Genomic DNA, 16559 nt, shown 5'->3' with positions numbered 1-16559 from the left:
GCAGTGTCTGGGGCAATTCCTGTTGCAACAGTGAAAGACCAATTAGTGTAACATAAGTATTTCCCTACTGGCTGAAAGAAACATTCTTTAAAAACTGTTTACTGAATAAAGTAATTAATTTGTCTTTCACTATTTTACTTCTTAGTATTTGACATAACCACTTGGGTGGAAGCATATTTTATTTTCTGACCATCAAAATAATCCCTTTCAACCTAATGCTCTTTTTTTTTTTTTTACTTTTTTTCTTGTTATTTATTTATTTATTTATTTTATTTTATTTACTTTGTAATAATATTACATTAAAAATATATATATATGAGGTCCCATTGAACCCTACCTCCCCCACCCCACCTCTCCCCCCCCTCAGCAACACTCCCTCCCATCATCATGACACAGCCATTGCATTTGGCAAGTATATCTCTGGGCACCCCCGCACCCCATGGTCAACGGTTCACACCATGGCCCACACTCTCCCCCATTCCATCCAGTGGGCCCTGTGAGGATTTACAATGTCCGGTGATTGCCCCTGAAGCACCATCCAGGGCAGCTCCATGTCCCAAAGACGCCTCCACCTCTCATCTCTTCCTGCCTTTCCCCATACCCATCAGCCATCATGTCCACTTTTCTCAATCCAATGCCTTAAGGTACATTACAAAATGTAATAGAAACGTCAGAACTACATTATAAATGTTTTTGGTTCAAATTTTTATTTGCCACCTTATGTTCCTTGCCTAGACAAAAATGTGAACTAACAAGATGAAACATTGGTCATTTTTTTTAATCTAGGGGTACTTCCTTGCCTAGACAAAAATGTGAACTAACAAGATGAAACATTGGTCATTTTTTTAATCTAGGGGTACACAGAGTCTACATTTAGTTCAAAAAGATTTTTTATTGACTAACAGTAATATTAACCTTCTGTTGTTTCTTGAGAAAAGAGTGTAGGAAGTCTTTAAATCGTATCCTAACTCCCCAATTATGATCTTCCTATGTGGAAACAAATGGCCTTGGCTTTCCTTCCTCTTCTCTGGACACTCCTTCCCACCTCCTTTGCTGTTTTTTCCTCTTCCAGTGAAATCCATGTCACCATTTCTGGTCTCCTTAATCCTTGATTCTGGATCATCTTCTTTCCTTTCTCTTTCTCTCCTTGCTCTGTGGATGGGCTCATCTGTCTCCATGGCAATGTCTTTCAAATATATACCCAATCCAAGACATCTCTTCTGGCTCAAGACTCATTTATCCAAATCCTGCTGGCCACTACTTGCTTGTCTCTCAGGAGCTCAAACTCTTCCCTATGTTAATTCATTATACCCCCACCCCAAGTTACTCAAGTCAGAAATGGGAAGTCATCCTTGAGTTCACCCTTTTCTCTATCTCCAGTATCCAGTCCACCATTGAGTCTTCATGAATTCGCCTCCAGATATGGCAAGGTATTTTCTTCCTCTATCTCCTCCACACCTGTCCTAGTTCAGTCCACTCTCACTTCTGCGGTAGCCTTCTGACCATCCTCCCTGCTTCTGCTACTGTCTGTCTTCAATTTGTGCTCCTCACAGCAGCTAGAGGGACCCTCTTTTGAACTAAATGTACACCATTCCCCTTCCATGCTTAAAATTGTTTTGTTTCTCAAAAACACTATTATGATTTTGACTTCCAAATGGTAAAATTTGAGGCTAATTCAGGAGAAAATGCACCTATGCAATATTTAAACTTTCTATTTAGAATTTTGACATATGTATCCATTTATTAGACTTTCATTTTGTGCTCCTTTGGAGAATTTAAAGATCTTATCTAATTCTGGTTAAATCTTAATGCTTAGATTAGTTTGTTGGTAATAAAGATGGGATTCTTTTGTATTATATTTTAACCTATTTTTATAATAATAGGCAATGTTTACTGAGTGGTCACTGCCTACCAGCTCTTTGTGTTAAGTACTGTATTAGTTAATTTTAACCTTGCCCCATTCCATTTTGTACATGAAGAAAGCAAGTCGTAAAGAGTACAAGTAACCTGCCTGGGGTTTCATAGCTAGAAATTGGCAGAGCTAAGAATTGAATCAGTAGCTGATAATGCAGTCTTCATCACTGCACTTTGGCTTACAGAGAACAAATGAATTTTGTACCAATTCATTTTGTAGTTGGCCCCCTCCACTATACCATGACCATGAGCCCTAGGCTCTGTGTCTTGCTTTTAGGCTTGTGTTGTGTGCTCTCTGTCCTTTATGGCCTCATTAACACCTTCCTCATGACTAGGGTCAGCGTCTGTGGGTCCTGGAAGATCCACTACATCTTCTTTGAGATGTAGGATCTTCTGAGGCTCATGTGTTCCAACAACCAGGTCAACTACCTAGTGCAGAGCACCATGGGCTGCTTCATTTTCCTCACCCCCTTTGGGGGTGTCTGAATTGTCCCATGTCTGAATTGTCAGAGCCATCCTCTGAATACTGAAGTCCAAAGCCTTCTCCACCTTTGCCTCCCATCTGGCTGTGGGCTCCCTCTTCTAAGGGACATTTTATGTGGTGTATTTGCAGCCCTTCCACATCTACCCCATAAAGGAATCCATGGCCACAGTGATGTATGCTCTTCACACACGATGAACCCTTTCATCTACAGCCTGAGGAACAAGGACATGCATAGGGCCCTGGACAGGCTCCTTCTGGGGAAAACCTTTCAGAGGATGACATAAGGGCAAGTTTGGAAAGAGAGCACTGAAGAAGATATGGGACAATTATTCCACCACTCCACCGGGTGCAAGGCTTGACCTTGATCTTGAAGAAGAGCTGAATTGAATTGATTTGATGTTCATACAGTCCTTCAGTCCTTCATTTAATTGATAAGGACTGAGTACCATAGGGCTCTTGCAGTTGGTTACCAATGTAGGTCAGAAGCTCCCAATCTCCTGGGGGAAGAAGACAATTGAAATGCAGTGGGTGTGCTCCCAGCAGGATTTAAGGGGAGCCAAGGCAGTAAGGCTGGCCAGACATCTTAGTGTGGAGGGTTTGGAGAAGGCTTCCAAGATGGTAAGAGCTGAGCTAAGACTGATGAAATGCAAAGGAATTATCCTGGATAAGCAGCAGGACAAGGAATGGTCACCCTAGAGCAGGGATTCTTAACCTTTTTTGTTCCACGCACTTTTTTGCCAGTCAGGTTGAAAACCACAGACCTCTTCTTAGAATGTGCCAGTAGATAGTTTTATGATACTCAATGAGCGTTGGTTCTAACAACTACCATAATTTTGAAGTATGGATGAGTGTAAGTGATTTTTTGAGATATGCAGTAACTGTAATGTGATATGAAATGACTACAACTGTAACTTATTGTATACATTCGTAAGTGAAGGCAATGTTAGATTTCAGTTAAAGATCAAAGAAAATAAAGATAATAAGTTGATTTTTTTTCAATTCAAGCTCACAGACCCCCTAAAGTCTTTCCATGGACCCCTTGGAGGTCTGTGGACTCCTGGTTAAGAACCCCTGCCCCAGAGGGATTTGCAATGGTGTAGAAGTGAGGCACACATTTGAAGATGAGACAGCCTGAGTCCTTATACCAGCTGTATGCCTCGTGTGTTCCAGGAAGCTGTCTAACCACCCTAAACCCTGTTTTCCTACCTTTAATTTAGAATAGCTTCCCACCTCTCAGTGGGTTGTGGTGAGGATCAAATGAGATAACATGCAAAAGCCCTTTGTGGGGTGCCTGACTCATAGTAAGTGCTGCTGTTAATTAAATAGGGACCAAAGAACAAAGGCAGGGAGGCAGGAAACCACTGGCATGTGAGGGTAACAGCTCAGCTAGTGATTCTGCATTGTCATTTGTGACACAAGAAACAGATAGAGATGAAGTTGAGAGACAGACAGGGAGAGATTTTTGACAGGCCTTGAATGCCATGTTAAGATATATGGAATATATCTTGTATATAATGACAGAAATACAAAAGTTTTAACTTTTATTATTTTTATTAAATATCATGCATTTATCATAGAAATAGCAGCAGGACAAACCAGCCACAAATAAGTACCTGTATTTTCACCATCAAAGAGAGCTAATCATATTTAGTGAAAATTCTAAACTTTGAACCCTGCTGTTTATTTTCCTTGGATGTTCAAGAAAATACCATGCAATGAGCTGCCTTAAACAATGGGAGTTTATTTGCTCATAACTTTGAGACTGGTAAAAAGTCCAAGTCAAGGCACCATCAAGGCATCATCAAGGTGAGGATTTCTTTCTGAAATCTGGCATTCTGGGCCTGTCTGCAAGTCCTCTTTGGTCCTTGGCTCTTCTGTTACATGGTAATGCACATAGTGGCTTCTCCTGGTTTTCCCCTTCTCTTCTGAGTTCTGTTGACCTTTAGCTCTTGCTTCCTGTGGCTTTCTCTCTGTCTGAATTTCATTCATTTATAAAGGACTCAAGTAATAGAATTAAGACCCATCCTAATTGAGGTGGTCCAGACCTTGACTGAAGTAATCTCATCCAAAGGTTTTCCTACTCTCAATAGCTTCACACCCAAAAGAGTGGATTAAGTTTAAGAGCATGTTTTTCTGGGGGAACATACAGCTCCAAACCACCATACCTGTTAATATACTTTCAAAATAATAACTCAAATTTTTTTGAAACTTGCTTTTTCATTTAAAAATCATATCTTTCTATGTTAATAAATGCCCAGCTACAGTACTCTTTAATTCCTGCACACTATTCCAGTGTTTAATGAATTTATCACAATTTACTTAAGAAATTTCCTATCATTTTATATTTAGTTTTCAGAGTTTTCCATTTTATTCAAGATGGTAGTAAATGTCTTTGTACATACATCTTTGTTCATTTATGTGATTATTCCCTAGGACAAACTCCTCATGTAAAATCACTGAACCCCAAATTTTTATTGTCAGGCCTTTGATTCACTTTATCAAATTGCCCTCCAAAGTCTGTACCAATCTACAGGTTCATCAAGATGGGGAATAAACGCTTGTTTTTGTTTTGTTTGTGATGACTTACCTTGTGAGATGTGGAAGGAGAGGAGGCACTGCCAAATTTTAAGGACAATAGACAAAGGCAAAAGTAAAATTGTGCTTCTTGTGCAACATTATGTGAGTTAACATTGTACTAAAAAGGGGGTGGGATTAGATTTCTGGTGGCTAAGAAAATTGGAAGCAGATAGCCAACAAAAATAATGTCCATGGGAAGTGGACTTGGCCCAGTGGTTAGGGCATCTGCCTACCACATGGAAGGTCCGTGGTTTGAACCCAGGCCTCCTTGACCTGTGTGGAGCTGACCCATGCGCAGTGCTGATGCGGGCAAGGAGTGCCGTGCCACGCAGGGGTGTCCCCCACGTAGGCGAGCCCCACGCGCAAGGAGAGTGCCCTGTAAGGAGAGCCACCCAGCACGAAAGAACGTGCAGCCTGCCCAAGAATGTCACTGCACACGTGGAGAGCTGACAGCAAGATGAAGCAACAAAAAGAATCACAGATTCCTGGTGCCTGCTGATAAGGATAGAAGCAGTCACAGAAGAACACACAATGAATGGACACAGAGAGCAGACGATAGGGTGGGAGGGGGAGAAATAAATAAAAAATAAATATTAAAAAAAAAATGTCCAGCTTCTGAATTGTCGACCTCAGGGGAGCTACACCTCTTAAAAACAAGCCTCCCTGTCTATCATCAGAGCTGGAGGAAGGCCCTGGAATTCAGGGAACTGGCCAGAGGCTGGGGCATCCCTGCCTGGCAGGATGGCAGGTCCCACAGGAGCCAGAGCCTGGTCCAAGAGTCACGTCCTCCACATCCTCCCAGAAGGGAGGACATTCGGAGCAGTGAGTGCCCTTTCCTGGGCAGATGAGGTGAACAGAGGGGAGTGGCAGGTGCTGCCCCTACTCTCTTTTCTCTGTCCTCTTCACTCTAGTAAATACATCTCTCCTTTAAAATCCTGCAGTTTAAAAGTGCTTAATTTGGACTTTTGAACTCTGGCGTATTATGATAAGTAGTTGCTATTGCTGAGCATGCAAATATTTCCCACCTTGGCTACTTAAAATGTCTGAAGCCTAAGGTCTAGTCATATGTCCTGGGAAGAAAAAAACCTAGATGATTTAAGCTTAATTGAAAGCAAATGACTACAGTGGACCCCCTGGCTGCACATCACCCAGACTGCAGTGTTGGAGAGTTGGACCTGAAGTGTATCGGGAATGAAAGAAAAAGAAAAAGGAGAGTGAAAGAACGAGAAAGAAAGAAAGAATGAGCGAGCTGGGATCGGGGGTCTGCGAGTAGAGACTCATCAGACAACTTCATTGTTTACAAGGAGCTCTCTGTATACCCCAGTCTAAGTGACAACAAGCAGCGACATGCAGTTAATTATCAGCATTACTCAGGAACTCTAAGAAACTCAAAAAATCTTATCTCAAGGTACAAAGTCTAAGTGTTCTATTTACTGCAAAAGGTATGTGCTCATCTTTTCTTTCAGCCTTTAACAGCTTCATCCCATTTGCCGGGAACTCTTAATTACTGCATTCCTTAGGTTGCAAGTGTAGCTTTGGAGACAGCACATCTCTCCTTGTGAGGCCACTATGCCTCAGTTTCCAACACTGCAGTATTAGTGTAAAAGTGTGAGATGCAGTCTGAAAGTGAAGGAGGAAGGCAGGCAGAGACAAAGAAGGTATTTTCATTTCCTGTGTTAGACCAGTTTTTTCTTTATTCGTACTTAATATTTGCTTCTGGTTGAGCCCCAGCTTCTCAGCTTCAGGTTTCCCTCTGCTATTGCTTGAATTCCCTTAAGGCAATCTAGAAGGTGCCTATTTCCCCATGTCCTCACCTACACTATATATTATCATTTTAATACTTTTCTGTTTATCTTATTTATCAACAAGGAAATAGAATAAGAAAAGCAAAGTGACAAAGAGAAAACTTAACACACATACAAACAGCAACTAAATAAAACCCCAGACTAGAGGGAGAAGCTAATCAACTGAATAAGCCCATCAAGATATAAAGATGATCAGAAAGCAACAAAAATTACAAACCATACCAAGAAACAAGAAGACATGGACCAATCCAATGAACAAACTAAAAACCAGGAAGAGAAGCAGAATATCAAACAACTAATCAAAGCGGTCCAAAAAAATATCATGGACCAACTTAATGAAGTGAAGGAAGAGAATAAGGATATTAGGAAGACACTGAGAGAACCCAGATTAGGCACCAAGATATGGAAGTTAAACAACACACTCTTAGAAAAACAGTGGGTCAAGGAGGAAATCTCAAAAGAAATTAATAACTACCTTGAAACTAAGGAAAATGATAATACAACATACCAAAACTTATGGTACTGTACTGAGAGGGAAATTCATAGCCATAAATTCATACATCAAAAAAGAAGAAAGAGCTAAAATTGAAGACCTAACTGAACACTTAGAGGACTTAGTAAAAAACAACAAACTGAACCCAAAGGACGAAGAAAGAAATAACAAAGATCAGAGCAGAACTAAATGAAATAGAAAACAAGAAAGCACTTGAAAATATTAAAAAAACCAAGAGCTGGTTCTTTGAAAAGATCAATAAAATTGACAAAGCTTTAGCTAGACTAACAAAGAAAAAAAGAGATGATGCAAATACACAAAATAAGAAATGAGAAAGGAGATATCACCACTGACCTCACAGAAGTAGAGACTATCATAAGAGGATACTTTGAAAAACTATATTCCAACAAAAACAACAATTTAGAGGAAGTGGACAAATTCCTAGAAACACATAAGCAGCCCACATTGATGAAAGAAGAAATCGACACTTTCAACAAACCAATCACAAGTAAAGAGATAGAATCAGTCATTAAAAACCTCCCAACTAAGAAGAGCCCTGGACCAGACAGCTTCACAGGTGAATTCTACCAAACATTCTGGAAAGAACTAACAGCAATCTTGCTTAACTATTCTAAAAAATTGAAACAGAAGGACCATTGCCTGACTCATTCTATGATGCCAACATTACTCCAGTACCAAAGCCAAACAAAGTCACCACAAGAAGGAAAATTACAGACCAATCTCTCTAATGAACCTAGATGCAAAAATCCTTAACAAAATACTTGCTAATCATATTCAGCAACACATTAAATGAATTTTACACCATGACCAAGTGGGGTTCATTCCTGGTATGCAAGGATGGTTCAACATAAGAAAATCAATTAATGTAATACACCATATAAACAGATTAAAGGAAAAAAATTACATCACCATATCTATCGATGCAGAAAAAGCATTTGACAAAATATAGCACCCTTTCTTGATAAAAGCACTGCAAAAGATTGAAATACAAGGAAATTTTCTGAACATGATAAAGAGTATATAGGAAAAACCCACAGCTAGCATCATTTACAATGGTGAAATCCTAAAATCTTTCCCTCTAAGATTGGGAACAAGACAAGGACGCTCACTATCACCCCTTCTATTTAACATAGTCTTTTTTTTTTTTAAAGAAAATCTATTTAATTCTGTCTAAAGGAATAGAATTGAAATAAAAAACATAAGCAGAGACTGTCTTGCTTAAAGGTTTTCTGCCTTGTTTAACCAATATTGTTAGTATTTTCGATAATTTGCTTCCTATCAAAACTTGATAGTATGTCCCTAACATAAAATTTTTCTAACCCCTTCCCATTGTTAATGCTTAAAAAAGACCCAGCCTTTTCCTTGCTGCCGAAAGTAAGGCCATTATTTTTCCTGATATATACATGGGGTAACTGTCATTGAAGTGAACTGACCTACCAAAAACTGCACTAAGTCTGTGATGGAGGAAAGATTAGAATTTAGAATTATTTGTGTGGGCTGCTGATTTTGGCTGGTGCTTTATGTGCATCACAGGAATGTTTTCATTTTAGTTAGGAAAAAAATACCTTTCCCTGAATTAGATTTCTATTTTCATCTTTAAGCACTAGTTTTATAAATGTATTTTTGTAATATATATAGGATATTAATTTTTTAAATTTTAAGTGAATATAAAAATATTGAAAGGGTTGTGGGCTAAGGGACAGAAAACCTGGATTCTAGTTCTGGTTGTGCTACCAAACAACCTTGATCAAGGCATGAAGGATTCAGATCCTCAGTTGTTTACCCTATAAAGAAGCAGATTGAATTAGATAACCTCTGAGTTAACTTAAAATTTGAGATTTTTTTTTCAGAATCAAGAATAAATTAAAAAAATAACATAGTCTTAGAAGTACTTGCTCAAGCACTGAGGCAAGAACCAGACATAAAAGGTATCCAAACTGGAAAGGAAGAAGTCAAAATTTCACTATTTGTAGATTATATGATCCTATACATAGAAAACCCTGAGAAGTCTATGACAAAGCTTCTAGAACTTATAAATGAGTTCAGTAAAGATGCATTACAAGATCAATGCACAAAAATCAGTAGCATTTCTGTACACCAATAATGAGCAATCTGAGGAGGAAATCAAGAGACATACATCATGTACAGTGATAAATAAAAAAATCAAATATGTAGGAATAAATTTAAAGATATAAAAGACTTATACACAGAAAACTACACAACACTGTTCAAGGAAATCAAGGAAGACCTAAATAAATGGAAGAATATTCTCTGATCATGGATAGGAAGACTAAATATTATTAAGATGTCTATTCTACCAAAACTGATCTACAGATTCAATGCAATCCCAATAAAAATCAGCACAGCATTCTTTAATGAACTAGAGAAACTAACTATGAAATTTATTTGGCAAGGAAAGAGATCCCTAATAGCCAAAGACATATTGAAAAAGAAAAATGAAATTGGAGGAATCACAGTACCTGACTTCAAAACATACTACAAAGTTTCAGTAGTGAAAATGGCATTGTATTGGCACAAGGATAGACACACTGACCAATGGAACCAAATTGAGAGTTCTGATATAGATCCTCATATATATAGTCATATGGTATTCAACAAGGCCACCAAACCCTCTCTACTGGGAGAGAATGGCCTCTTCAACAAATGGTCCCTGGAGAACTGGATATCCATAAGCACGAGAATGAAAGAGGGGCAGCGAACTTGGCCCAGTGGTTAGGGCATCCGTCTATCACATGGGAGGTCTGCAGTTCAAACCCCAGGCCTCCTTGACCCGTGTGGAGCCGGCCAATGTGCAGTGATGATGTGCGCAAGGAGTGCCCTGCCACTCAGGGGTGTCCCCCGCGTAGGGGAGCCCCACGTGCAAGGAGTGCGTCCTGTAAAGAGAGCTGCCCAGCACGAAAGAAAGTGCAGCCTGCCCAAGAATGGCACTGCCCACATGGAGAAGTGACACAGCAAGACGACACAACAAAAAGACACAGATTCCCGTGCCACTGACAACAGAAGCGGACAAAGAAGATGCAGCAAATAGACACAGAGAACAGACAACCGGGGTGAGGAGGGGATGGGGAGAGAAATAAATAAATAAATAAATCTTTAAAAAAAAAAAAAAGAATGAAAGAGGATTACCAATTCACACCTTATATAAAAATCAACTCAAGATGAATCAAAGACCTAAATATAAGCGCCAAGACCATAAAAATCTTGGAAAGTAATGTAGGGAAGCATCTATAGGACCTTGTAATTGGAAATGGCTTCATGAACTTCATACCAAAATCATGAGCAGCAAAAGAACAGATACATAAATGGGACTTCCTCAAAATTAAAGCCTTCTGCACCTCAAAGGAATTTGTCAAGAAAGTGAAAATAGAGCTTACAGAATGGGAGAAAATATTTGGTAACCATATATCTGATAGGAGATTTATATCCTGCATATATAAAGAACTCCTATATATCCAAAATAAAAAGACCAACAGCCCATTTAAAAAATGAGAAAAAGATTTGAACAGACCGTTCTCCAAAGAATATATATAAATGGCTAAAAAGCACATGAAAAAAATGCTCAAAATCACTAGCTATTAGGGAAATGCAAATCAAAACAACAATGAGATATCATCTTACTCACATAAGACTGGCAGCTATCAAAAAATCAGAAGACTACAAGTGCTGGAGAGGTTGTGGAGGAATGGGAACACTCATCCACTGCTGGCGGGAATGCAAAAGGATCCAGCCATTCTAGAGGACAGTTTGGCTGTTTCTCAAAAAACTAGCTATAGATTTGCCATATGATCCAGCAATTCCACTGCTGGTATATACCCAGTAGAACTGAAAAGAAGGACACAAATTGGTATATGCACACCAGTGTTCATAGCAGCATTGTTCACTATTGCCAAAAGTTGGAATCAACCCAAATGCCCATCAACAGATGAATGGATAAATAAAATGTGGTATTTACATACAGTGGAATACTACTCAGCTATAAGAACGAATACACTACAAACACACATGATAACATGGATGAATCTTGAGAACCTTATGTTGAGTGAAGCAACCGAGGCATTGAAGGACAAATACTACATGACCTTTCTGATATGAAATAAGGAAACCAAGCTGTCTCAGAGAGCTTAAGAATGGAAGATAGGCTTACAGGAAATTGGGGGGAGAGGAAGGTTGTGAGCTGACACCTATATGGGTGAAATCTATGATAAGCTGGAGGTAAGTATTTGTACAGGAAAAGGATAAATGCGGTCATAGGGATACCTTTGGGTGGGGCCCTTGTGGGCTTGAGGGGGGCTAGGGATGGGAGGAAGGTTCAGATGGCCCAAGAAATTGGGTGGAGCATGGGGGAAACATTTGAATGTAGGAGATTGTCAGGTATGTGGTTTAAATTATAATGTAGAGAAAACTCTTTAGAAAATACAATAAGGAAGGTTACCTGTTTAAGATGCTTAAGGGGGGTCATCTGACATAGGGCAATCTTCTAGGGAGTGTGTGAGTGCTTATTTTGTCATAGTGGGTTATATCATTGGGTGGAGACCCATACAATGAGAGTGAAGGTATTCCCACTTCCTGGGGAGGACTGATATTCTCAAACAGAGGGAATTGTATATCTCGAGAGAATTTGTGGCTCCCAGTGGGTTAGTGCAGTCTGGTTTGTCAAGCCCTGAACATTGTTGCAAGTATCTCTGAATATGGTCCTTCAAGTAATGAAGATTGATTGTTACTGTGGACCCTGAGGGGAGTGGGAAAGAGGTATTGAATAGATGAAATCAGTGTAACTGTTGGGCAATGAAAGTGTTCCACAAGATCATGCAGTGATGGATATATGACAGGTTAAATTACACCAAAAATGTGTAAAAGCCTATAGGCTAAAATGTAAACCATAATGCAAAACATAAGATAACTAAAAATTTAGAAAATTGTACAGTGTAAATATAAACCATAATGTAAACCCAAATGAAACCATGTTTGAAAGCTATTGTTTCAATATCTGTATATCAGCTGCAGCAAATATTATATGAACATGTAAAAAGATCATTGCTGGGGATAGGACAAAGTGTTTGATGTTGGACATGTGGGAGTACCGTATATTGTGTATGTGAGTTACTGTGATCTAAAACTTTTGTGAAGACAAACTTAATAAGTAGAAAAAAATAGATAGGATGTAGATATTGAGGAATAAATGGAAGAAATTGCCTTGCCACTGTACATACAGGGCAACACTTCAGCAGTGATGAAAGGCAAAACATCAAAAACAATGCTTTCTTATTTTTTCATTTTTTGATACCCCAGTTTATTTTTACTTTATTTAATTTTTCTAAATTAATATGTATTCTATATCTAACATTTAAACCCATCACTATATTCCATTTTACTATTACTGGAACCTGGCAATATATCAGGCTTCATTTATAAAGAAGTTCTGGGCCTCAGAGAGGTTCAACTATGGCAGGGAAGGAACACGGGAGTGAGGTATTATTGATGGGGGGCACGTGGTTGGGAGGGAGTTCTCCAGGGCATGTCTACAGGGTACAAAAAAACTGCTTGGATATTTTCATAGTGGTTTCAGTTAAAAATGACACCTGAGGGAGTTCTGAGCTCCTAGCCAGGGGAGCTCTATCACATTCCCCAATGGAACAACAACAATCCCCCATGTGCAATGGCAAAGACCAATAAATACGGGTGATCCAACAATGAGCCCTTGATACTGATGGCTCTGATTACAAGCCTGTGTGCCTAAAATATGAACCAGGATGCAGGGTGCCTAAGAATTACTTCCTGAGAGACTGCATGTTGCTCAAATATGGCCATTCTCTAAACCAAACTCAGCATGTAAATGCATTACCTCCCTCCCAACATGGAACATGACTCCCAGGGATGAGCCTCCCTGGCATCGAGTGACTATTACCAAACACCAGCTGATGATATAACTAGAAAAAGACCTTGAATAAAAGAGTCAACTCAGACCAGCAGAATATCTCAGTCTACATGTAATATCAGGTGTTAAAAAGTGCTTTATGACTTTGGATAAAAGGGGGAAATGGAAAGGACAAATGAGTTTATATGGCTATGAGTCTCCAAAAAAGAATCAGGAGATCATCAGGGGGTGATGCTTATGCATGCCTCAGCAGGGTCCCAGAGACAGCCAAGGTAGATAGAAGGCCAAGTACAGGTTCTCCTGAGGGCTACAGAGACCCAAAGTTTTTATGGTCATGGCAGGTGGCTCTGGATTTCAATGCCATATCAGTTGGCCCTACTTTGGAGTTTGCCTTCCTGAATGTGATGGAGTTGGACTCAGATATGACCTTTCTACACATGCCTCTTCTGTTACTTTTATCGGACCTGTCATTGATAGTGGGGTTGGTGTATACTCAGGAGACCTGAATCTCTGGACTGTCCATGTGACAACCAGGCCCTGAGTCTCAGCAGACTTGCAACTCCTACTATCTGGTTGACTGAACTTACTGTAGCCAGCTAACTGGGTGGTGAAGAAGGTCAACCACCCCACAAGGAAGCCAAGAGTGCCTACAACTGCAAGCAGGAGAATTGCATCTATCATCCATGTGGAATCTAAGTCCCCTCTTCATATGGAGGTGGAGTGGTCATAGCCATCCCAGGGTCCACAGGTCGAGGAATAGAATATGGATTAGAGTGGATTTACTCATATTCTACTATGGAACTATTGTGATTAGTAATGGAAGAAATTATAGCATTGATGTGAAGAAAGTGGCCACAGTAGCTGCTGAGTGTAGGGAGAGGGAAGAAGAGATATGATGTGAGGTTATTTTCAGGACTTGGAGTTGTCCTGGATGGTACTGCAGGGATAAATGCCGGACTTTGTGTGTCCTGCCATGGCCCACTGGGTAGATTAGGGGAGAGTGTAAACTACATTGTAAGCCACTGTCTGTGTGGTGCAGCAGTGCTCCAAAATGCACTCACCAAATGCAATGAATGTCCGATGATGATGAAAGAGGTTGTTGATGTGGGAGGAGTGGGGTGAGGAGAATGGTGAGTATATGGGGACCTCATATTTTATTTGAATGTAACATTTTAAAAAAATAAAGAAGGAAAAAAAACCTCAAATTGCCTTGTTCAATAACTTCCAATTTTCTTGCCATTAATCAAACCCTTAGACTGGACCTTTGAATAACATCTTAATGGAGAATAATTTACTCTATTTATTTTGTCTGTTATCCCTTTGAAATAAAGGTTGGTAGCACAGACTGAGGGTTGATTATTCCTAGGTGCAGTTTGGTTTCTGCATTTCACCATCACTAGCCTTCCACTGCTCCTTGGCCCAGGCATAAAAGATCAGCCAATCGTTTAAGCAGAAGTCTTCAAATGAAGCTGGCACAAACTCAGAGAGCAAAATTGATTTGACTCCTTGAAGTTTTATGTCAAGCTCAATTTCTTTTATCAGTGTCTCTCTATTTCTATGGAATGTACAAGGCTATACCTCAATTAAGAATAATGTCATTACCACAAGAATAGACTGGAGTCAGGATGAGAAATAATTTTTGGCTTGGTAACTCTAAAAGAAGGGAGAGAATGATGATTGCCTTAGCTTGGACAGTGAGATGCAAGGACACGAGTGGTGATGCTAGAGATGCTGCAATGGTATGAATTTTTTGACTGTGTGGGTTATTGTCATACACATACAAAATCCTTCTTCAGAAAAAGGGGAATTGTGTGCAGTCATTGGTGGCATGGTTTTCTCTGGTCTCTGGATCCTAATAACAGAGGAGATGGGGTTGAATGAAAACTCTCCAAGTGAATAGTTTTTGGAGTTTGTAGATGATACCATGTAAGCAAGGAGACTGCATTGCCATTTTTTCCTCAGCAATCAGCATTGGTTATAGGGAAGTTAAGTTTAAAAGCACTCACAAACAACCATGAATCAAAGGGCATGTTCTGTTCCCAAACAAATCCTCTCATGAAAAAACTGACCTTTATTACATGTAGGTTTCAAAAAGAATTGATAATTATCAAAAGATACTCATCAAAAAAATGTGGGGGTGACTAGTGAAGAGAAGCAAGTGGTAGTTTCCAAACACTGAGAAAAATAATGGTGCCCAGAAATAGCTGAACATTGGGAAGAAAAAAATGGTCATGGACTTAAAACATGTAATAAAGAACTCACCTCTATGTAACAAGAGCACAGGGCAGAAATACAAAACCTCAGGAGGAATTTCAGTATGTCAGAGGACATAAAATATGAGCTTGCAAAGCTCAGATACAGAGTTTCTGTTTGACATGGTGAAAAAGTTGGGATAATGGATGTTGGTGATGGTAGCACAATCTCTTCAATACAGTTAATATCACTTAAATAGGACCTTGAAAGTAGTTTAAATGGTTGAATGTGAATTGTATGTATGTTACTACAAAAAATAATTTTTTAAAGTGGAGGAGAAGTAACTATTTTTAAAAGCAAATATGGAAACTACACAAAGGAGGACATGCAGATTTATAGAGACCAAGTTTGAAATAGGAAAGCAAATATATATATAATCCTCTCTTGTCCAGTACAGTACCTACCAGCTACACAAAGCTCTGGAGTACTTGAACACTGTCTAATCTACATGAGAATTGCCCTTAATGTAAAATGTTCACCAGAATTGGGAACTCACTATGAAACAAGTATGTTACATATTCTATTAATTATTTTATATTAACTTAAGGTGAAATGATAGTCTTTTGAATATATCAGGTTGAATATATTGTTAAAATTAATTACACCTTTTTTTTTAATATTTGTGATGTGGCTAGTAGAAACTTTAAACCACATATCTGACTCATATTCTTGACTTAAGTTATTAGAACACACTGATAAAAAAGACATTCAGGGAAGCGGACTTGGCCCAGTGGTTAGGGCATCCATCTACCACATGGGGGTTCTGTGGTTCAAACCCTGGTCCTCCTTGACCCGTGTGCAACTGGCCCATGATCAGTGCTGATGCACTCAGGGAGTGCCATGCCACACAGGGGTGTCCCCCATGTGCAAGGAGTGTGCCCCATAAGGAGAGCTGCCCAGAGCAAAAGAAAGTGCAGTCTGCCTAAGAATGGTGCCACCCACACAGAGAGCTGACACAAGATGACACAACAAAAAGAAACACAGAGTCCCGTGCTGCTGACAACAACAGAAGCGGACAAAGAAGAAGATGAAGCAAATAGACACAGAGAACAGACAACTGCAGGGTTAGGGTGGGGGGGAAGGGGAGAGAAATAAATAAATCTTTAAAAAAAAAAA

General features: G+C 39.5%; 1 pseudogene; it reads left to right on the top strand.

The window, feature by feature from the left end:
• The first annotated feature begins 2106 nt into the window (after positions 1-2106).
• Positions 2107-2682, top strand: LOC139437245 (olfactory receptor 1D2-like; annotated as a pseudogene).
• The last annotated feature ends 13877 nt before the right edge of the window (positions 2683-16559 follow it).

The sequence above is a fragment of the Dasypus novemcinctus genome, chromosome 21 (genome assembly GCF_030445035.2).
Source record: "Dasypus novemcinctus isolate mDasNov1 chromosome 21, mDasNov1.1.hap2, whole genome shotgun sequence".
Lineage (NCBI taxonomy): Eukaryota > Metazoa > Chordata > Mammalia > Cingulata > Dasypodidae > Dasypus > Dasypus novemcinctus.
This window is presented reverse-complemented; position numbering and strand designations above follow the sequence as displayed.